This window comes from Agelaius tricolor, unplaced genomic scaffold, assembly GCF_023055355.1.
Source record: "Agelaius tricolor isolate 1412-34295 unplaced genomic scaffold, bAgeTri1.0.p SCAF_7, whole genome shotgun sequence".
Classification (NCBI taxonomy): Eukaryota; Metazoa; Chordata; class Aves; order Passeriformes; family Icteridae; genus Agelaius; species Agelaius tricolor.
In genome coordinates this window covers 25,639,385-25,660,790 of record NW_027269267.1, presented here as the reverse complement: position 1 = coordinate 25,660,790, position 21,406 = coordinate 25,639,385, and the positions used below count along the sequence as shown (strand labels likewise).

The 21,406-nt window shown below is 38.9% G+C and overlaps 1 long non-coding RNA gene across 1 annotated transcript in view; it reads right to left on the bottom strand.

The window, feature by feature from the left end:
* Positions 1–19,579, bottom strand: part of LOC139591705 (uncharacterized) — a 343,986-nt gene extending 324,407 nt beyond the window's left edge. The window contains exon 1 of the long non-coding RNA XR_011679730.1: positions 19,258–19,579. This is a non-coding gene — a long non-coding RNA (uncharacterized lncRNA). The remainder of the gene's footprint in view (positions 1–19,257) is intronic.
* Between the last annotated feature and the right edge of the window lie 1,827 nt (positions 19,580–21,406).

The following is a 21,406-nucleotide window of genomic DNA, read 5'->3' as shown; positions in this document are numbered from 1 at the left end:
GTATGCTCTTAAATGCAAAATCATATTTTTCCCTATAACTTTTTATTTGCAGATAAGATAAGCATCTGCAATTTAGATGGAGCTGTGAATGAAAGTTTCCAATCTAAGTCTCAGCAGTTGTTAAGTGATTGATTTGCACCTGGACAATTTGTTATAAAGAAACAAATTCTAAAATAAATACACTTCAGATGTATCACAGCAAATAGTTTTACTCAGCTCTCTGAAAGAATATTTTCTTAAAGCTTTTCTAGCAGAATATGAAATCAGCAGTTTTCCATTTTGAGCAAAAGCAAAAATTCATGCAAGTTATTGTAATCAAACATGAAGAATTTCTGCATACCTCGTAGGTTTCAAAGGACAAAAAAAATCCACCTTAGCTAGATAGGTGCATGCTAGATAGCCTGCCTAAAGTAATCTAACTCAATGTAATTGCAATATGAAAACACAGAAAATGAAATTATGAAAAAGTAGTGATGTGAAGTTTCACAGTGAGCTAGAAGTAGAGATGGGAGCAGAAACAGTCATCCTGGGCTTTTTTCTCACAGTGTAGTCCATGGGGAAAAGCAGACAGCAACTTCACTACATCTTAAGTACTTCAAGACTGTGAATAAAAGCATCACAACATAAATGAGGCTTTGACTTTAGAATCTTTGAAAATGTTATATGTGGCTCAAGATATTTTTTCAGGTTAACACTAAGGCACATTCCACTGACTGGTGAAATAACCACAGTGCACAGTAATGTTTAATGACCTGTTTGAGAGCATTCATAGAATGCAATATTAATTAACCCTCACTGGATTCTTATTCCTTAATGACTGACCTGCAACATTTTACAGCAATGAGAAAGATTTAACACTCCTGTCATTGAAAGATACAAAGACTTCCATGTTTCCTGTGGGCTTTAATGAGCAGCCAAACATAATTCTGAAAACAAAGCTAATGACCACTTAAAAAATTCTCCCCAAAATTCAGTGCAAGATATTTTGCTTTTGCATTTCAAGCAGGTAGGTATTTAAGTATCTATGCACATTTGCCCAGTTTCATTTATGCCTACCAGTCTCTGCAATGTTTAAAGGACCACATGTATTCTGTCTGGTATTTGAAAGACAAAGTTTTGAACATCAAGTAACTTGCCCTATGTTTCAGCATCTATTTAATCCCACTGTATTTGCAAATGAAGAAAAGCACTCACTGAAAAGCATATGCAAAAAGGAGCCTGAGTGCATAAAGCTGGAGTGAAATACATCCTTAGATTGTCCACCCAAGGCCTACTTCCCTGTTTTGAATACCTGCTCTCTGGAGAAGGCTCATTTCTCAGAAAGGAAGTTTCACAGCTGCCTAAAACTCCACCTCCAGAAGCAAACGAGTGTAAGGAGGCTGGGCAAGGCAGTGCTTGCACATCATCAGCTGCTGTGACAAACCTGAGTTCTTTTTGAGTACCTTTGAGGTGTACATGCCTGTCATTCACCCCAGCCTCCTGAAGGTGCCATGATGATGGCAGGTGGGCTGCTCCACTGATAAAACAAGCACTAAGAACACATAGGTGTGGGGAAGACTGAAAACCAGCACAGTTTGTAGTCAGCTGGCAAAGGCACAATGTGACAGGTCAGGAAGGGAGGTCCCAGTTAATTTGGGAAAGGCCAACAGCAGAAACTCTTGCTGAGGGGTACCCTAGCAGTTCTGGGCAGAGATGGTCCCTGAGAGAAGCAGTGTCTAAATGAGGGTACAGAGAAAAATGTACTGCCCTGCTTTGCTTTTCCAAACTGCATGGACAGAAGGTCTACCACTGAAAAGCTGGATTTGTGAGATACTTGATTTGGAGGGCACTGCTACTGCATGGAGTTACTATGCCCTAAAATTTAGGAGGCATACAGAGGATGAGCACTCTGTAGGTGATCCCCATAGCTCCTTCTACAACTGATGGACAGAAACAGGCATCTCTAGAAAATTATTACTTTCATAAATTTCTCTCACGCTGTATTTGCCACAAAACAAATGCAGAAAAAGAGGAGAAAAATCTCTGTTATGCAATGCCATCTGAAACCCCTGACCTCACTGCTCTCCGTGTAAAATTCAAAAGCCAAAAGGAGAGGAACAAAAAGCTCCCACCAAAGCTCCAGCAAAAAAAAATTTCTCATGATGTTGCTATGGCCTTTTATCATTCCCCATAGTGACTGGCACTGTTTTACAGAGCTGTGCAGAGAGGCAAGAAGAATATATCTGGTCCTGCATCACCTCAGGCTCAGTCCTCTGCTTTTGATTTCAAGTAACCATCAAATTGGGAGTACAGTGCACTTGAACTAATTTCTCCCTTCCAAATATGGGTAATAAAAGGAAACCTACCCTGCCTCATTTTCTACATGCAGAAAATAAAAGAAAAAGATCACCTGCACCCAGAACAGTCTTCACAGAAAGGGACAGTGGTGGCAAAGGATTCAGTGTTCTTCCAAATACTCACTAGTGCTACAATATCAAAAGACATGTTTCGCAGGGAAGTGAAAACAGAATTTTGTTCTGTGATGTGGATAAGAGATCAGTCAGACACATAACTTTTACTGGCACTGCACTGAAAGGCAAAGTTTGACTGTAAAGGCAGATGGGGTAATTTCTGGCAGTGTCACTAGGGTGAATCTTTTTCTCTCTGCCATAAATCAGTTGTAAATAACACACTGTTGTTCTGGAAAGGTAGTTCAGAGAATAATTTCTTTACTACCATAAATGAAAGCAACATGGGGCATGTACAGCTTAGTGGAATTGAATAGTTAAATTGCAGTTTGCGGTGCTGACTTCTCAGTCCACATTAAACTACTTCTGAAAATAAGATCAGAATCTCAATTCTTTTAATTGTCTTTAGTTATTTGGAACAAATAACCGAGCCCTTTTTGAGTTCATATCATAAAAACTGAAGTTCATTTTGGATTCAAAAGGGGAATAGACCCATAAAGGCTCCATTGCAAAAATACTGTTGACCACAAAGCATAATCAACTAAAAGATGAAGGAGCACAAATGGAGGCACTGTGTTTTCTGATCAGTAAAATTACCTGAGAGAGATAGTTCAGCACTGCATTTATTCTTATATTTTTGGAAGGATTATGGACCAGAAGTAGCTTCACCAGAAAGTTATCCTACTACTGAAACACTGAAAATCATGACATGATCTTATATTGCAGTACTACAGCATGATATTAGTTTTACATTATAAATTATATACATGTGTTTCCATAAGAGTCTATGGTGTCCCATTTTAGGTAATATACTCCAAAATACAGTTTCCTTAGCAGAAAATCTGCTAGAAAATTTATTTCTCTGATGTGAAAGGCCAGAATAAAGACAAATTGAAGAAAAGTGAAGAAACTTCTTTTGATCGTACCAAGAACATGCAATTCTTTTGTTTATCAAATGCTTTCTAGATTTTTGGAACCAGAGCAGAAATAGCATCTCCCAACAACACTCCTGCATTCAGAGAACACACAAGAAGGTTGGGCAGGAAACATCACCACATGTCATCACACACTGCCCATGCTGTGAATGTCAGTGATAGCAGCTTTCCATTAAGACTGCTGTATTGACTAATAAAATATTCAAATTGTTGCCAGTGATGCTTACTTTTCTTCAAGTATGGTAGCAGAGAGCTACCAAACAAAACCAAATGTTGACATAAATGACAGCCTTCTAGCACTCTGAAATTAATTTTAGTGAAAAAATTATTCATTTTTTCATCATGCTTCCAAAGTCATAAATCCCACAAAGGGTAGCCAGGCAAGAGTAACAACGAAAAATGCTTTTTTACAAAAGAGCTTTTTTCTATTTCCCCATCCAACAGGTGGATGTTTCACCAAGATGACAGGGAGAATTGTTAGGATGATGACTTGAGAAATGCCTTTTATTTGTGGGTCTCTCAGATCACTCCTCCATCCTCAAAAAGTGATCTTGGGAGGCATCAGGTGCATGGTCTAAGAGAGTGGGCTGGCTGCAAGGAGCCCTAGAAAAATCTCACCCAACTTTTTTCTCTATCTCTCCCCTAGAGGGACATACTCTCCCCTCTTGCAACTCCATGAACTTTTTGAGGGGGCATGTGAGGAACAAGTAGAGACTGCACAAAGGCTGGGTGTATGGGAGGTGCAGGCATGGAATATTATCATGGGATTTTTTAGCTTTGAAAAGACCTTATTATCTAATCTAAACCTCCATGCACCATCAAGATGCTTGTGTTCTTCCTGCTGGTCTGCTTCCTGTGTAACTGGACACTAAGCAGAGGACTGCCTGATATACTGCAGTGCAGTGTAGCTTTGCAGGGATGTGAGGAACAATCCATGATCCCTGCTTTCATCAGGAATAACCAGTGATGATAGACAACCACAAACTTTCAAACCACCACCAGAATGCACAACATGTTTGTCAAGTCCTACAGAGCACTGATTTTGTTTATTGTCAGCTATTTGGTCTTTGCTAAGTTGAGAGGCCCGAATAACAAAGCCATAGCTGAAGGAAATTGATATACATAGTGAACCCAAATCAAAGCTGTGACACTCTTTCTCTGCTCAGTATCCATGATAAAGCAAAGGACTGTTCATTATGAAATATAAGCTCTACTTTAGCAGATTATTTCTTTCCAGTAGTGCTATTGTTTTTTAAACTTACCCATTATAAGCAAGCAACAGAAAAAAAATGCTTATACATTATTCTGATGGAACTTATTTTCTTATTTCTTAGCTTAAAAGTGCTATTCAAGTGTGGATCACGTGTGAATTCTGTTGTAACTGAGTAAACATAATGTGAATGACTTAAGTTCCTCTGAACCTGCAGCCTTCTCAAGACAGAGAAATAGGCTGTCATAAATATGCCTGTAGAATAATATGAAAAAACTTTCTCTAGTCAATGTGCATTCAACAGGAATAATGCATTCATGTTATTTTCATTTTATTAATTTTAATATGGAAATCAGAGCTTCATTACAGTGCAACAAGAAATACATGATAATATAAAATTTCAAAGCACACAAATAAAATTATGCCTTACCAGCTTTCATTTCCCCACAGCACTCCACAAATAATACAGACAGAAGTTGTGTTTCAGGATCGGTGTGGCATAACCAATTTTGCTCAGGCAGAGAGCCAAGAAAACACGAGTTTTAATCCCTACCCTCAGGCTCTCAGTTCAGCAAGGCACTTATGTTCCCGTGTAACTTTGAGAAAGAGCAGTGTCGTTGCAGTCAATGAGCCTATTTCACCATTCATGCATTTTTTAAGTACTCAGCGGAGGTGCTAAGCTCCTTTCTGCCATTTTTTCACCTATAATGGGAGACATGCTCAACCATAGCACACTGTTGCTGTGAGGTTCTTCATTTGTACTTCTGATGCAGCTCAAATACCATGGAACGCCAATGTTTTGAGGCCTTTAATATGTTTCTTTTTCAAAACATAAATTCCATTTTACTAAGATATTGCGTCCCGATTTTAAGCAATGCTAAGCACCTCTCTTCTTATTATTACAAGATAAGTGAACTTCCCTTGCAGCCCACCAGTCTTTGGTGAACCCACCTGAACTCTGCTATAGTCCCTCTACCACTTTGTACCCATCATTGCTGCCCTCCTCCTTGGGTTTTGTTTGAGGAGTTGCCTGTCTATGAAGATAAAGCATCATTTTAAATTTGGACCAAGCTTGCCTTCACTGTGTCTCTACAGCTTTACATTTGGTGACTATCTGCACCTTCAAACCTCTATCTCCTAGTTTTTGTCCTGGTTCCAAGGATTTCCTCCTTTCTGCACTCAACATCGCCCCAGGCCCTTTTAAAGCTGTTCACATCCCTCCTACGAGGACCAACCTTCCAATTCATCATCCCAACTGCTGTGATCCACTCCTCCAGCTCCTTTGCTGGAGTGATGGATCACCTCAGTAACAGGCTCTCACAATAAGCCCAGCACTCCATGGAGTACTTTAGCACACCTCTGATCCTTGCTTACCCCTGACAGTAATGCCACAGTACACATCATTTTCTTGCTTCATTCCAAAGTATTTCCCCTGTTTTCCAAGCTGTCCTAAATGTGCTTTTAGTCTCTCAGTACCTGTGACATTCTCTTAAAAACCATCAACCTGACATCAACAAGGCAAAATATGAGCTGAAATCTTTGCTTTTCTGTGAAATTCATTATCCTATGCTCTCCTGCACTCCAGCTTAATTTTCCTGCTTCTTCTTGTCTTTCCCTTACACTCAGCTCACTTGTTTACTGAGGTAAGATCTGTCTTCTTGCTTGCTCATGACTGCAGCAACATCCACAACATACATCCAATGAGCCATATCTCCAATTAGCCTTCCTAAAGACCTGTGAAAAGTCAACCACAATTTTTTGAGTCCAGATCACTTGGTCATCCCCTTCTGCTCTTTCCCAAGGGGACCTCCTCCATTGGACACTCCCAGGAAATCAGCACCTACCCATGCTATGCTTTGCTACTGTCCCACCACCTCACAGTTCAATATTTTACACACAATGAGGATTATTAGCAGGTTATTCCTTGCTGTCTTTAGAACACTGTTTTGTGTACATGGCTGCTGAGTACATTGTATTTTGATAAAACACAAAACTTTTCAAAGATTCCAGGTCTATAATAAGATTTAAAAGCCTGTAATATTTGAGAAGGAAGGCTGAAACTGATTCAAATGCATTTTAATGATGACTTGTTTTCAAAATATTATTTTTCACTGTGTGACTGTAAATTACTTAGCTGCATATTCCAATTTTGCACCAGAAGTGGCAAAACACTGTCAGCAGATCCATACCTGTTTCCCATATAAATACTGGACTTGTTTCACAATGTCCCAGAAAGAATCTTAAGGAACATCTACTTGGAGGTCATTTTCTTCCAGATATCTGCCCTCATTATTGCAGCTAGACCACTATGTATATTCTGGTGAATCCAAAACTGGGTTTGAGGCACCTCTGTTCAAGATAGCCTTACATTTAATTACAAGTGCTTAGACTTTATTTAAGAAATTAAGGTAGACTGACTATAGCTTCTTAGTCCTACAATGCTGATGGCATGAGGTCTTGGAGGATGCTTTCAGTGGGGTTTTAGAGGCCAGCTGAACATTCTGCTCTATGTCATTCCAAACAATTTTCTGGAAGTTTCACTGATATAAAATCAGCACAGGAAATCAAAAATTAAAATCACTGGTTTCTTTATCACACAGAGGAGCCTGAGACAACACAGAAGATGCAACTGCTGCACATTGACATGGCCTGCATTCACGCCTCACTATGTATCAAGAGAGAAAGATAACCAGCTTTCTACTTTTAGCACACTTTCCAGTACAAATTCACTACATTTGCTTCATTACAATATTTCCACCTAACACTAATAAGCATCTGTACACAGGCTTGCATGGCCAATGCACCCAGAGCAGCAATAGAGCACAGGAGCTTTTAAAGCATTAATTTCTGAAAATAATTCAGCCACTGGGAGGTAGTGGTAGTGTTTTGGGATCACTGCTTTTTCTAGAAATAAGACAATATTCACATCCTGCACTGCATTAGGGCTGCATGTTGTCTGTGGGTAACAGAAGGGGATCTTTCCCCCCCAGCTCACACTGGTGAGGTACATGTGATGTGCTGGCTCCAGTGCTCGCCTCCTTGGTGCAGAAGTAGCATAGACTTACCCAGGTGAGCACAGAAAAGGGCCAGAGAAATTATGAACTCCTTGAATCATCTATTATATGAGGAGAGGCTGAGCACAGCACTATATCAACCATTTCCTCAGATATGTCACAGGATTTCAGCTACAGAAAGATTTCTAAGTTTTCTTATCTTAGACCAACCTTAGTACTGCATTGCTAAACAAACTCCTCTCAGAAAAACACAAACACCAGATACTGAAAGGAGACAAGACTCTGCTAAGCTCTACAGATCTAAACAATCCTTGCAAACTTTACTTTTTCCACTGTGAAGCTGGGCATGGGACAGAAATGAGCCATAAATATTTAAGTGCTACAATATCAAGTTGCCTTTCTACTGGTTCTCCACGAGGATGAACTTTATTCCTAGTTTAATGGTCTCTCCTAGTTTATCTGAAAAATAGGTCTGTTGACCTCATGCTCATACACATCAGTCCCACCCTCTCTTGTGTACAAAATTTTTAGGTAGCTACATAGGGTTACTGTCCTGGCCCTCTCACATCCTGGATCCCCATTGTACCACCCACCTGCCATCTGTCTGAGGACCCTGCACAGTGACCTGATAACCAAACTGGCTTTCAGAGATTCCTCAATGGCAAACATTCAACTCAAAGTTACAGAAGCACACAGAGAGGGACTCATGTCAAGCCTTCAAATCATATAGGATTTAGTGTATTAAATAACACAGCATCCAAGCACTTCCAATTCTGGAAACAAAGATGGCATCTTAGCATAACCCTCCATGTTTAGGCTTATATTTTATTCCACAGAAACAGAACAAAACTACTTGCATTTTATTTTTTTTCCTGTCTTTCCATACATTTCATTCCTGTGCAATCAATAACCTCCAAAATGGAATTCTAGTCAATCACTCTCTCTTTGACAAGCCTACCAGAGAAGCAGAGAACAAAGCAGAAAATAAAAAGTGAACTCATAGATGCCTCTAAAAAGTTAGGCTTGAAAAACTTCAGAGTGGAGAGGACTTTTCATGCTTTGTGAAGGAATAGGGCAGACAATACCATAGACCCTTACTTCAACCCAAGAGCAAGTGAAACATTCTTCTGACACTGCAAAAAACTGTGAAAAGCTAAAAGGAGCAGAAGTTAATGGAGATTAACACCAGGGGAACACCTTTACTTTAAAATACACTCCATCAAATCTCATTCTCCATCACTACACAGGGGTTTCAAGCTTCTTTTCTTACTGAAACCCATCCTATATGACACTGCACAAGCCCTAAAATCAGTTGTCTGACCAGACAAATACAGTACCTGCCTTGGTACAAGCAGCTGGAGACAGCAGAGGGACCTGCAGAGCTCTGTCTTCTCACACACATCAGCACCTGACAGGATGGCCTCAGCAGCACAGTGGTTCTGGCTTTATCAAATCCTTATGTAAATGCTATTACAACTATTTCACAGTGTTGCACAGAAGTTCTGTACTGGATGCACAAGTTGCTACTCATAAATTTTCAAACTTGTTAAACATAAAATGAAGAACATAAAAACAGTCATAATCCATAAAATAGGAAGTCTTGAATATAATTAAGATTATTTTTTTTCCTGTGTTAATTTAAAATATTTCAGCTAACATCTACCATATTTCACTGAAATATTTATGGTAATTTACATTCACCAGTTTTAGTCCCAGTTTTCAAGATTTAAAATTGTTGAGATATTGCTGCCCAATATCCATTTCCAGGATGTGCTCATATTGCATTCATGAAAATATCTGCTGAAACACTCAGGCATAAGAAATTAAATTCCTTTTTTTTTTTTTTTTTTGAAATTAAAGGTCTTGCTGTAATCAAATGGAAGAGTTTATAAAGGTAGACCAAAATAAACTAAGTTTCTCATATTTCTCAAATTGTTTTAGTGTCGTCTTTCAGCTGCTGTGTATTTTATCTTTCTACAGGAATTACAACATAAGTATGGGATACTAATATTTCCAAATTACTACCTTTGCAGCTAATGTATTGCAATTACTGATTATTTTAATATATTGGCTTCCATTAATTAGATTATAATAACAATATTATTAGACAATCATTGTTGGATCATGTGGCTCATGTTGTTGAATCTTACACTGACTTGAGGAAAATCAGACTGTTTCAGGAATATTCCTATTGTCACTTGTAACACACCTTCAGTCACAAGTCACAGGTATTTGTTTCTAACTGCTGCTGGGTTTTATCATGCCTAATTCATTGAGAAATGCTTGCAAAGTTAGCCCCTCAAACCAATATATGTGAAAACATGGCAATACTACTTAGCTTCAATGTACAGAGGAAAACAACAGATAGCTACCCCCTGTTAAGCTATGCTGGGAATGAAGACAATGCAAGTTATTTGCCCAAATCTGCTTTTCTCCTGAGTAGAGGGTCAGCACAACGTCTAGTCTCAGTCAAGAGCAAGCAAGGATATGCATATGTTTATGTCATTTAGCTGTTTGTGTCAAGTTTTTTTTATTGCAGAAATATACAGGATCATTGGAAAAAAACCATTTTTTATTGACAAATGCACATAATTCAGTTAAGAGAGATGAACAGGTTTTATTCCTCAGTGAAGCAAAATGAAGTTACTGGCATAACATGAAACATCTCCAATGATGTGAGTTCATCCTCATCTGTATTTAATTCTTCACAGTTTTTAGGGAATGAAAATACTAAAAGACAAAAATAAGCACGTGGGGAAAACTTAACTTCCCCATGGCTTCTATGGACCGTGTGATGTGCCTGCTGTGCAGCTTGATGGAAGTACAAAGATGTTTCTGTTGCTCAGATACATGTTTTTTGAAAAACCTGATTAAAGAAAGTTTTGAAGGCTAGTGACTTAGAGATTTTCCCCAACTGGTCAGTTTCTGATGATAATAGTAATAATGTGACATCACATTACAAGCTTTCTATAGATAACCCATTCAGTTGCTTTGTTCACTGAAAAATTATTTAAAGACCATCTTCCTTACCTGAACTCACTTCTGTGTGCCAGCAGATCTAGCAGATGCCTCTGCTGAAACATGCACTTAAGAGCTTACCTAAAGTACTAAATTGAACTTCAGCCCTAATAGTGTCTTAATATAAACCCAAAGCAGGCACACTTTAACTGTGAAACAAGGGCCTTTCCATCAGGTCAGCAAGTAAAACATCCTGCACCTGGTACCTCACAGACTGACAGCTCTGCACAAGTCAGGAGCCAGCTTTTGCAGAGCTCCATCCTACATCAGAGTATGAGTCAGTAGCATGGGAGAGATCTCTTCTTGTTATCAATGAACAGCTGAAGGCACTCCAGAAACCCATGCCCACAAACATATCAAAGAAGATGCTCTGCCAATGTCACTGCAGAGCCCCAGATCACAGCGTCTTCCCAGCAGGTTAGAGATGACAGCAGAAATTCAGAATGGCACTAGATGATCAACAGCTTAATGGCCTAGAAAGACCTAGCAGGATTTAAAGGAAATTAAAACAATGCAGAGATTTCTCTTCCTTTGCTAAAAGCAGAGAAGGTAGAAGATCAAAAGAAAGATAATCTCTGTGGAGCTTAAAGGATCCCAACACTTCCTTGCCCACAGGTAACAAAGCCAGCAACACAAGAGAGAGCAAAGAAAAAGGAGAAGATTGTCCTGATTAAGAGAGGTGATTGTTCTCTTTTCAACCAAGTCCTTTATGCTGTCTGGCTTTCCCTTTCCTCACAGTGGAAGTCAGGCAGAAAAGAAAGACACTCATTGCTTTTTCCTCTTCTTCCTCAATACTAAAATGAGATGAGCCCCGACAGCATTTACTTCTTTTCATTTAAGGATCCAGCACAAACTAAAACAAGGAAAGCCCTGAGTGAGGAGGGTGCCAGTGAGGAGGGGGTCCCACTGTAGTGCTCTGCAAGGCTGTGTCTGTATCAGGCTCAGGAAGTGCTAATTCCTGTTACATCTGTACCCAGATGATGCAATGCCACTGCTGCACAAGGTCAGCATCCACATGACAGGCTACCACAAAGAACTGGCAAGCCCTCATTGCTGCTTCTGACAATCAGCTTCAGTGGAGCATAAGACAGTAGCCCATCATCTACTGAGAGAAGCATTCTTGTATAAAGCTAGTGGATATTTCACTCTCTTGCAGAATGAAAATCATGGGAAGCATTATGTCCCCTGGACATTCAGAAAAGAAACACAGTGGTCAGATACAGAATCACTACAGCATGTCACTGCTGCTAGAGCTTAGTAACTGAACAAATATCTTTCTATCTTTAGGTTTCTATGTCATATCCAGTCTGGAATGAGACCAGCTGTAAGTTATTGCCACCTATGATTGTGCCATGGGCTATCCCTTAGAAACAGCTAGTCTCAAAGCATTTCTATTTGTCAACATTACCCAGGAAAATAGTCACTTGTGACTTTCTTAAGTTGAAAAAGGAAAAGAACTCATAGGCTTTAAATTCACACATTTTTATAACACAAAAGATACAGTTAGGTCCACCTTTCCAAACAAGTCTAATGTTGTCTTCAAGGATTTTATACTGTGTCAGTTTTGCACAGCAACAGCCGCCCTCTCCCAGCTACCTGGAAAATGAATACAATTATTCAATCATAGAGTTGACACATCTCCTTCCTGTGTTATAAAGCTCTCTCATGTTCTATTTAGTAGTATTTTGAAAATTCCTTATCCCTTTCAGTGCTGGATCCATGCCACAAACTGTGCAGTGATGTTCCTGATTTCCTGCTCAAGCCTGCTCTAACCACCACATCTTGTTTGTGTGATGAATTACATAACAAAGAGTACTTGAGCAAGAACACTTGTGCTTGAGCACATCTGACCAGGTAGAGAGAGCCTTTAAAAACACACAGTATATCCACAGAATGTGTGTAATGCCCATGAAAAGACATGTCCCCAAAAATGTGGCAGGAAGTTCACAAAAGTTCACAGAGTGTATATCTTTGCCAGTTTCTACAGTGGCATTTGGATGGGACTTTCAGCAGCCTGTCATCACCATGTGTGTCCTTTGATCCAGGTCCTCTGCACACAACCATATCCCTACTTTCAGACAGGCCATTATTTTAAAACATGGACTCTTGCAGCTTAAAGACTCTTTCACTTTGAATAGGACTTTTTCCTTTTGCTGTGCTGCCATCCAAAGCAGCATTTACACACACAAAAGCTTGATCTCTAGGGACAGCAGAGATCCAGTGTTCCAGAAAATGAGATCTCTTATTGCATTAAAAACTTTGGTCTTATCTTTATAAATAACTAAACTTGCATTTTTCTAAGCTTTCATGTAATGTTGAGAGGAATACTGAAAGAGGATCAATGCCCTCTTTCCCCTACTCACACAATGTGAGGTACAAATACCTAACTGGACAGAACTTCTGTAAGATGATGTACTGGTGTTATTCTGGAGTGGGTTGATATCAAAAAATTGAGTTCCAAATGGTTTTTCAGGAGGATAAAAATTCAGACACATCCAAAGTTGAATGTTTATCTACCTAGTACCACAAAAAAATATGGTCTGTTCTGAATTAGACTAGTATTGAGACATTGAGGCAGCACCTTCAGCAAAATGCGCTTTCACTGTCAATAGAAGACAAAAATTGGTCAGCCAGAATTGAACCTGAAATGGAAAGGTTTCCACTAGATCAGAGATCTATATCAACTGGATCTTTTTCTATATCCATTCAACACAGTACTTTTACACTCCAGCCACAAGACTGATGAGGATGCTGGCCATCAATGTCAAAGTCTCTGATGCACATCTCAGACTTGAGTAACTCAACTCCCACATTCCTATTCTGTTAGACTAACCAGAGTATTACCTGATTTTAAGTGCTTTATTAAATTAACAGGCAGTAGTCTCATTTAAAATGCTATTCTGGTTTGGAGACCTATTGAAACTATTCAATTCACTTTAAAAACTCATTACAGTAAATCTTCTTATGAGCTGACAAATTATTTTAATGATTTCAGTACAGTTATGTCAGCTTATGAAGTCAAGTGTTAATCAGTAGTCCATTATTCATCTTACATATTTGCAGCTCAGCCTAATAAAACAACTGAAGAGTCCAATGTCATTTTATCCTTTAACATTTATGGGCATGTTTACATTGATTTTGTAAAAAAATGTCAGTTAATGCAACATAATGCCACATTTCCAATATGGTTTAAATGCAACATTTTCACTATTCCAATATGGTTAAAAACTTCCATGAAAGACCTTGATGAAAGATTAAGACCAACTCCAAAGAGACACTGGAGATGAGCTCTCAAACAGATAAATCAAGACACATTTTGCTAGCTGCTATGAAATATGAAGTATTTGATGTACTTTATAAATGCTTTGCAGCTGGATGTTCCATTTCCTAGGGAGACTGTAATGACATTTTTGTAACACTCTCTAAGTTTTGGATCTTTGCTGATTGGTAGAAGTATAAACTGTGCTCTTTCTTCAGTGTAAGCAGTGTTTGGGAAAAGGCTGTGTAAATTGTCTGAGGAAGGCTGTTTAATGCTTCAGATGTGCTACAAGCCTAGACCATGAAAATGAGTAGCCATAACAGTTACAGTAATGAGTATCCCTAAATCATTGCTTCTTCTATGGTACTGTGTAATGGACACACCAATTACTTCTTGCTCCCATTATTCTGAAATGGTTGCTCTCTCTTTGGCTTCAGTGTGGCAGTGAGAACATATTTTTTTATAGATGACCTTAACACTAGCAAATATGGATGGCTTAAGGAGCAAAACAGAAAGGCTGTTCAACTTCAATGCTCTTACATTTGACAAAAGAAGAGACCTGAAAAACTTTTGCAAAGCTAGCATTTTAGTCTGAGTGCACACCTGATTTCCCAGTATTTCCCATCACTTTCACATCTGATTTCAAATTAGTTACAGATATTTAAATGATGGAATGCTCTGGGGAAATTAGGACCAGAACTTTGAGCAATGATAAGCTAAAATTAAGAGAAAGTTTTAATTTATTTCAGAGAGGTGAGAAAACCAGTGGGGGGGAAAAAATCCATGTATGGATAAAGAAAAAAATGTGGTCATCACAAAGGCCATCACATCATATATTTAAAAAAAAAAAATTACTGTTTCATGCTTTGTGGTAGTCTTCTCCAGATCCCTAAGCACTGCCAGTTTATATTTCCTCCTCCATGTACATACTCAATTCCCCCAATATGCATTGGTCTGATTTTGCAGCATGTATTCTTTGGCCGGTGGCATCAGAGATGGTGCTAGAAATATTCTGAGAGATCATTTCATCAAGAATTTACTTCCTTAAAGATCTGATTCTTCACAGCTGTGTAGTGTGACTAAAACTCCCTACAGTTGCAGTGGGTGCTTTTTGCCCATTTATACCACTGTTATTGTGGGGTAGCCTGCAATCCCAGAAACTTGTGCCCAGCCACCATTTCCTTCTCCTCCAACTTCATAGTCTAACCTGGAGGATGCCCAGGCCTTTGAACTGTAACCCAGCTGCCATGCCAGCCTCCATTTTTTACCTACTCTCTGAAATCACCAGAGAAACACCAAAGTACTAGACACAGGAGGGTTAGGATCCTGGCTTCCCATTTGTAACAGCAAACTGGAGGAATTCTGCTTCAGTTCACTGTTTAGCTGATTTTCCTCTGCTTATTTCCAGCCCATTTTGAACCTCTAAAAGCTATTAAAGTAGAATACCTCCTTTCTTTCAACTGCTGAAGCCCATTAAGTAGCCCAGCTTCCAGCAAAAATTTTACATTTATTGACTTATTTGTACTATGTTTCAGAGGCTTAAAGCAGAAAGATGCTGCTCCAACTACCTTTAAGAGCAGTTTGGATAAAATGAGCTGAATTACACTGTAAAATAACATGGCCCTCAGGCTATCACACTAAGAAAAGTTGAAGAACCAGCCCTCCTCATAAAGCAGAAAATTCCTATTTCAAAGCAGAACATTGGCATTCAAATAGCTACATTAAGAAGGCACCACACACAGAGATCTGCTCTTTTTTCTGGCCACATTTCATAACGAGGAAGTAAGAGTATGTTTACAACAGGTGACAATGCAAAGCCTGAGCTCTAGAAGGCAAAGCCTTGTTTACAGAGCTCTTGCTGGATGTCTTAATAAAAATACTCAAAGCTTTTCATTGATATGCATCACGTGGATTCAAGTACACAGATAAGGCAGAGTGCATTCAAAGCTGAGAACACAATAAACATTGAAGTGTGCTAACCTTACACCTAACTTGAAAATAAAAAGACACCCATAAACAAGCTCTCAGTTTTCAAGGATTGAAGTAGACAGATGTGAAAGTATTGAAACTTCAGGCTGCTCTCAACTTTTATCTCTGCAATTTACATAAGGAAGTAGAGCATTTTACCAAAATCTACACAGTTTAAGCAAAGATAATGATCAGAAGAGCAAAAGCAGGAAGGTCTATGAAACAGCACTCTACAGACATTCATCCACAAAATATGGGTTGCACTTTGTGACCTTCATTATCATAATTATTGATGAAAATCCTTTAACATATTTTTCATCTTACATATTATTTTTACACATTTTAAAGCCTACCAGATAAGCTGGTGCCAGAGCTATTCTAGCACCAGATTTCTAATTTGAATAAATTATCCAGATATGCCTTTACTGAAGACTCCTTTTGAATAAACAACTGCATGCAAATTCAGCCAAGGTGACCACAAACTACTTGAAAAACAAGGCTGGAAAATTTAAATACATTTAGTACAGAAAAAGTAAATATGCAAAAATATGTTTATACTTAATTCACTTGGTTTACCTTCTTGTGTAAAAGGTCAGGACCTTTTTTTTCCCAGTAGTAGGGTGCATTCATTAGGTAAGATATGCCAAACCTGAATATATTAATTTTTATTTTACTACAGGGTTTGATGTCCTTCAATTACACTATTGCCTGAAATGGTTGGAACCTGCTTTTTATTGCAAAATAATTATTATCATTTGCCTTGTACCTCTAGGGAAAACCGTACTCAGTAAAGAATTTAGATTCCAGCATCAGCAGAAACTTAAAATTTCAAGACAAATGTACAGAGCATCATCCAACCAATTATGTCAACAGGGGACAACTTTGTGTGTTATAAGTGACCTGTAACTTATGGCTGGCTAGACTGCAAAAGTGTTCCTTTATAAACTTAGAAATGCTGACTGCAATTGAAAATATCTGCTTTTGTGAGTTACAGCAGTACATAAAGTCAATATTGATAAACATCATATTTGTTTATATTATAGTCTAAAATAGGCATCATGACATTAGTTTGGAGGTCTTACAGTGTTTCTCTGTTAGGTACTTATTCCTAATCCATAACACTGCTAAATAACAGAATAATACTTGGGCATGAGATGCATTAGCAGCTCTCTCATGGGAAGCTTGTACTTTCTTTACTGTACAGCTGTCCCACTCTGGTGCTGTCAGTGGGGGAAATGTCTAATGCTAGTGAAATTTAAAGACGTGGTTTGTTTTTATGGATGTCTGTGCACATACCAGAGCTTCATTAGAGCACCTCATACCTAAATGAAACATCCTTTCTGTGCAGCATTTTTTCCGAAACCCAGAAAAAAACCTACATTTCCATGACAAAGGTGAATCCAACATCAGAAACATTAGGAAACATACTCCAAACAAATTCACTAAATCTTATTCAAATATGGCAAGAGAAGGAAAATTCTTTCTGAAGCTGTAGACAGAGTGGATTCCTTGGCAAACTTGTTTTACCTATTGTGTGGTTTTGGTGCTTGGACAACAGTACAGTCCAACTACAACTGAAATGTTTCCTCCTAAAGAAAACTGATAATGCAATGTTCCAGAACTTGTAATTAAAAAGCTAATATCACCACCACATGTCAGTTTCCCAGTGAAACAAATGCAAAACCACATTGCTAGATAGTTTTTACCAAAACAAAAAGATTGGTTCTGTTGAATAGACTCTCTGTTCTCATATTAGTAAGTACCAACAGATGCTCTTTTATATGCTAACATACATTCCATTCAAAGGCACTTGAAAATTTAGTTATATTATCATTCTTTTAAACACAAGCAATATTATTTATCTCAATTCAGCTTTAAATGTAATATAAAGCAAATTTTCTCATTGTGAAGAAAACTGGAATTGAGTGCATGCTACATTTTGTCTAACCAGCATTTACCCACAATTTTTTGATTTTAAAGATTTTTCTCTAGACAGAGTTAACCCAATAAGCTACAACAATTAAATACTTGCAATGTTCACAAATATTATTCCAAATGCAGCAGTAAAACATATACCAGTCTTAAAACACTTTGAGAAATAAAACACTGTATTTCTGGGAGCCAAACGCAGAGGTATGTTAAGTGAATAATAAAAACACATTTGTGTGTACTAATTGGATAATGACATATATTGCTTTGACTGTCAGTTACCACTGTGCCTTTAAAAGTTCCTTTTGTTAAGCATGTAATTTCACTGTTAAAAATGAATAAAAACCTCTGCAACTACTTCAAGACAGCCTTGCATACGGTACAGATCTAATGTCAATGTTACTTTGAAAATAATCCCCATTGTAAGACTTTGCAGTTGACAATTCTCATTTACTTTAATCTGCCTTGGATACATTCTGGACTGGCAAGGGGGGTGGGTTTGTTAAACTTTTCGAAACCCTTGGGTAAGTTATAAGGAGAACAATGCACCTGGTATTAATCCATTTCTTATTTCAGTTTAAAAGAGCATGGCTTGCAGAGTCTGGGTTACAATCCCTTCCACTGTAAGAAAGCCCTTTGCAAAGCTGCTTCTGACTTGCCACCAAGACACGCTCAGTCCTCCCTGCCACCAAAATCCACAAGTAATGGCACAGTTTTGACCAGCTATCGTGTCTCCCCCTGCTTCTCCCTGGGCACTCTGATGAGTGGCTTTAATATCTAATCCAGCCAGGAAGACTAGTCAAAATTCAGCTAATCTTTAAGCAGTCTCTCACCTCAGCGTTGGTGAGGCTGATCAAGTCTGCATCTTACATGTAAACAGACTCCAAATCAGCATTTTTGCATGTCTGTGTCTGCATGCAAATTTGTCACCACTCAGAGCTCAACACTATCAAAGCTATCAACAATTTAAAAGCACAAACTGATGGAGAGGAGTGGGAAGGAGGTAATTTCAGGTACTCAGACTGAAGTTCACCCTCCACTCCCCCCAAGCTGAGGCAAAGAAAAAGAGTCACTACAGACAGGACACGCTCCCAGAGTTTTCTGCCAGTCTCTTGCCTTTGCTCACACAGCCTATTGGGGAGCAACCTCCAGCCACACCAAGACCTTTAGCATCGAGCCACAAAACACAGATGTGACAACGAGGTACACCAGTTCAACCAGAACCAGTGCCGAATCAAACCTCCAAAGTCTCGCCCAGCTAAGAAGAAAAAAACACCGAACCCCAAAGCAACATTTCCAAGAGCACCTCACAGAGCACTTGGAAACCCTCACTCCTTGCCCCTCTCATCCTCCTCCAGCCCCCGCTCGGCTCCAAAGTGGCTGAGCCCACGCCACCCTCCCAGGGGCTGGGAGCCTGTTCCCCACCAGCGCTTGGAAAATTCCCAGCCAAGTTGTCCCGGCGCACGCCTTTCCTTACCCTGAGGAGAGGGCAGGCAGGCTGCCTCCCCGCGCTCCGCGCTCCGGCTGCGTGCAGGGCGCACAGTGATGGAGAGCAGGCAACTCTTCAGTGATAATCAGCGCTGAGAGGCTGCTCCTGTGAATAGTGTACATCCTGTAGCAGCAGGCTCTGTTTCTAGCAGCTGGCAGCAGCTTTCGCAGGAGCAGTGATGAGCACAGCTTGAGATCTTCCACAATTAACCAAATATTGTATAGCGGCAACAAATCAACAACTAAAACCCTGCTCGCAAATAAAAGCAAAGTACAATTTCAGATGGGAGCTGAAAGCTTAAGTCACCGAATGCTACATCTCTTCTTCAAGATTATTCCAGCAAGCTCCTTCTGCTATTTTTACTGTACCATAATGCACTAGGTCTGGCTTTTACCCTATTGAAAGAACATGAATATATTATTATCCACACAAAAGAGCAGGTTATTGTTTATGAATTACCAGCCTTCCCAGCAACAAAGGCTATTTTCATAAGAAAACTCAATTTCATTTTAGCTCCAATTTGATTACCAGCTGAAGAAAAGCAGCCCTGCGCCTAAACCTCAAAGGATTTTTATTCATACCATTGAATGGGCTTTATTGCTTCCTTTTCAAAACTGATGTAGAAAGCTTTTAGAGTAAAACATTGACAAAAAATTATTGCGCTGCTATTTTGTGCAATAACAGAGCTGAAGAGGGGCAATGATTTCTCAGTCATCCTTCACTGTACTTCAGAACAGTAAAGGCTGGAATTAATGACAGACCATAGAGAGGAGCTAAGCCAAGGTCTCACAATGCATGTCAAATCTAAATGATCACTATACATTGAAAAGACCCAAAAAAGCCTGCAGCTGATTGATTCATGGCTTTCACAAGAAAGACAGGCTTGAAGAGTTTATTGCACCACAATTTACTCTGAATTATCATAAAAATGAATGTAGAGGCTGAATGTCACCCCGGCACACTCCAAAAACACACATCCAGGGACAAAGTTCACCCAGGAATTATAGCAGTGCTGTTCATGCTACTATAGTTAAGGGTCTGTCACTTTTCTCCTATTATAGGGGGTTTTAGCTCAGCTGTAAAGCTGTGCTCCAGAATAAAACTTGGCACAAAGGTCTCATTTTGAGGGAATATAATTTTTTTAAACAAATGTTAAAAAACCCAAACCTTCCTGGCTGTTTTTAAGTTAAACATTTCTAAAAGCTGCTTGCTAATTTCTGAGGCTTTTAACAAATTTTATAACTCTAAATTTGGTTTAGGAAATGAATGATTTTTCTTTCTTCAAGAAATAAAAATTAAGCTGTCAGACCATAAAGGGCATAAATTGGTTTTGTTGCATTGGACAGAAAGATTTTTAATTTTTTTTTTTTTAGGATGTTTTGTAGGATATGTATGAGAGAAGAGTAGAATTGAAATGCTAGTGCATGGACTTTGCCAGAGACACCTGGATGCCACATTATGAGAGCAGCCTCTGTACTACTACAAATTTGAATTGGCTCAGTTACTAAATTAAGAAGTCCCCACAAAAATTCATATATAGCAGATTGGAATTACTCAAATGCAGCAAATTTAAGGCTACTAATTCTGAGACAATTTCTCTCTTTTCATAAGTACCATAAAAATGCCATTAATTCATTTTCATCTTTCAATCGTTGGACATCTCCTTTTGAAAAGCTAAAGTGGAAAATAAACTGTAGTGGCTACCATAGGGCCCCATTTGGGGCTCTTTGTCTAACACAGAAACTTTGAAATAAAGTCTCGGTTCATGCTGTGTTTATTCCTTTTACTTCATTGTGCATTTTTTAACATTACCTGTCCTGAGCAGAGATTCACATTTCAGGCTTTCCTCTCAATCTCATATATATTTCAGAGGGAAAGAAAAGGTTATCTTTAGGTTTTGTTGGAGTCCAAACCTGGAATTTCAGAATAATCTGAACTTCCTTTCTGGTTCTCTTTCAGAATGGGCACAGCTCACACTGAAAAGCTGAAAGGTTTCAGCTCTGGCTAAAGGCAGATGCTACTCCTGAGCTTCATCTCTAGGTCCAAAAGGGTTTAGGTTTGATGCCCATTTCAGTGAGTCAGAGTTTCTGTACTGGGATGGTCTGACTGCAAAAGTCCTTTGTGAATTGCAATTAAG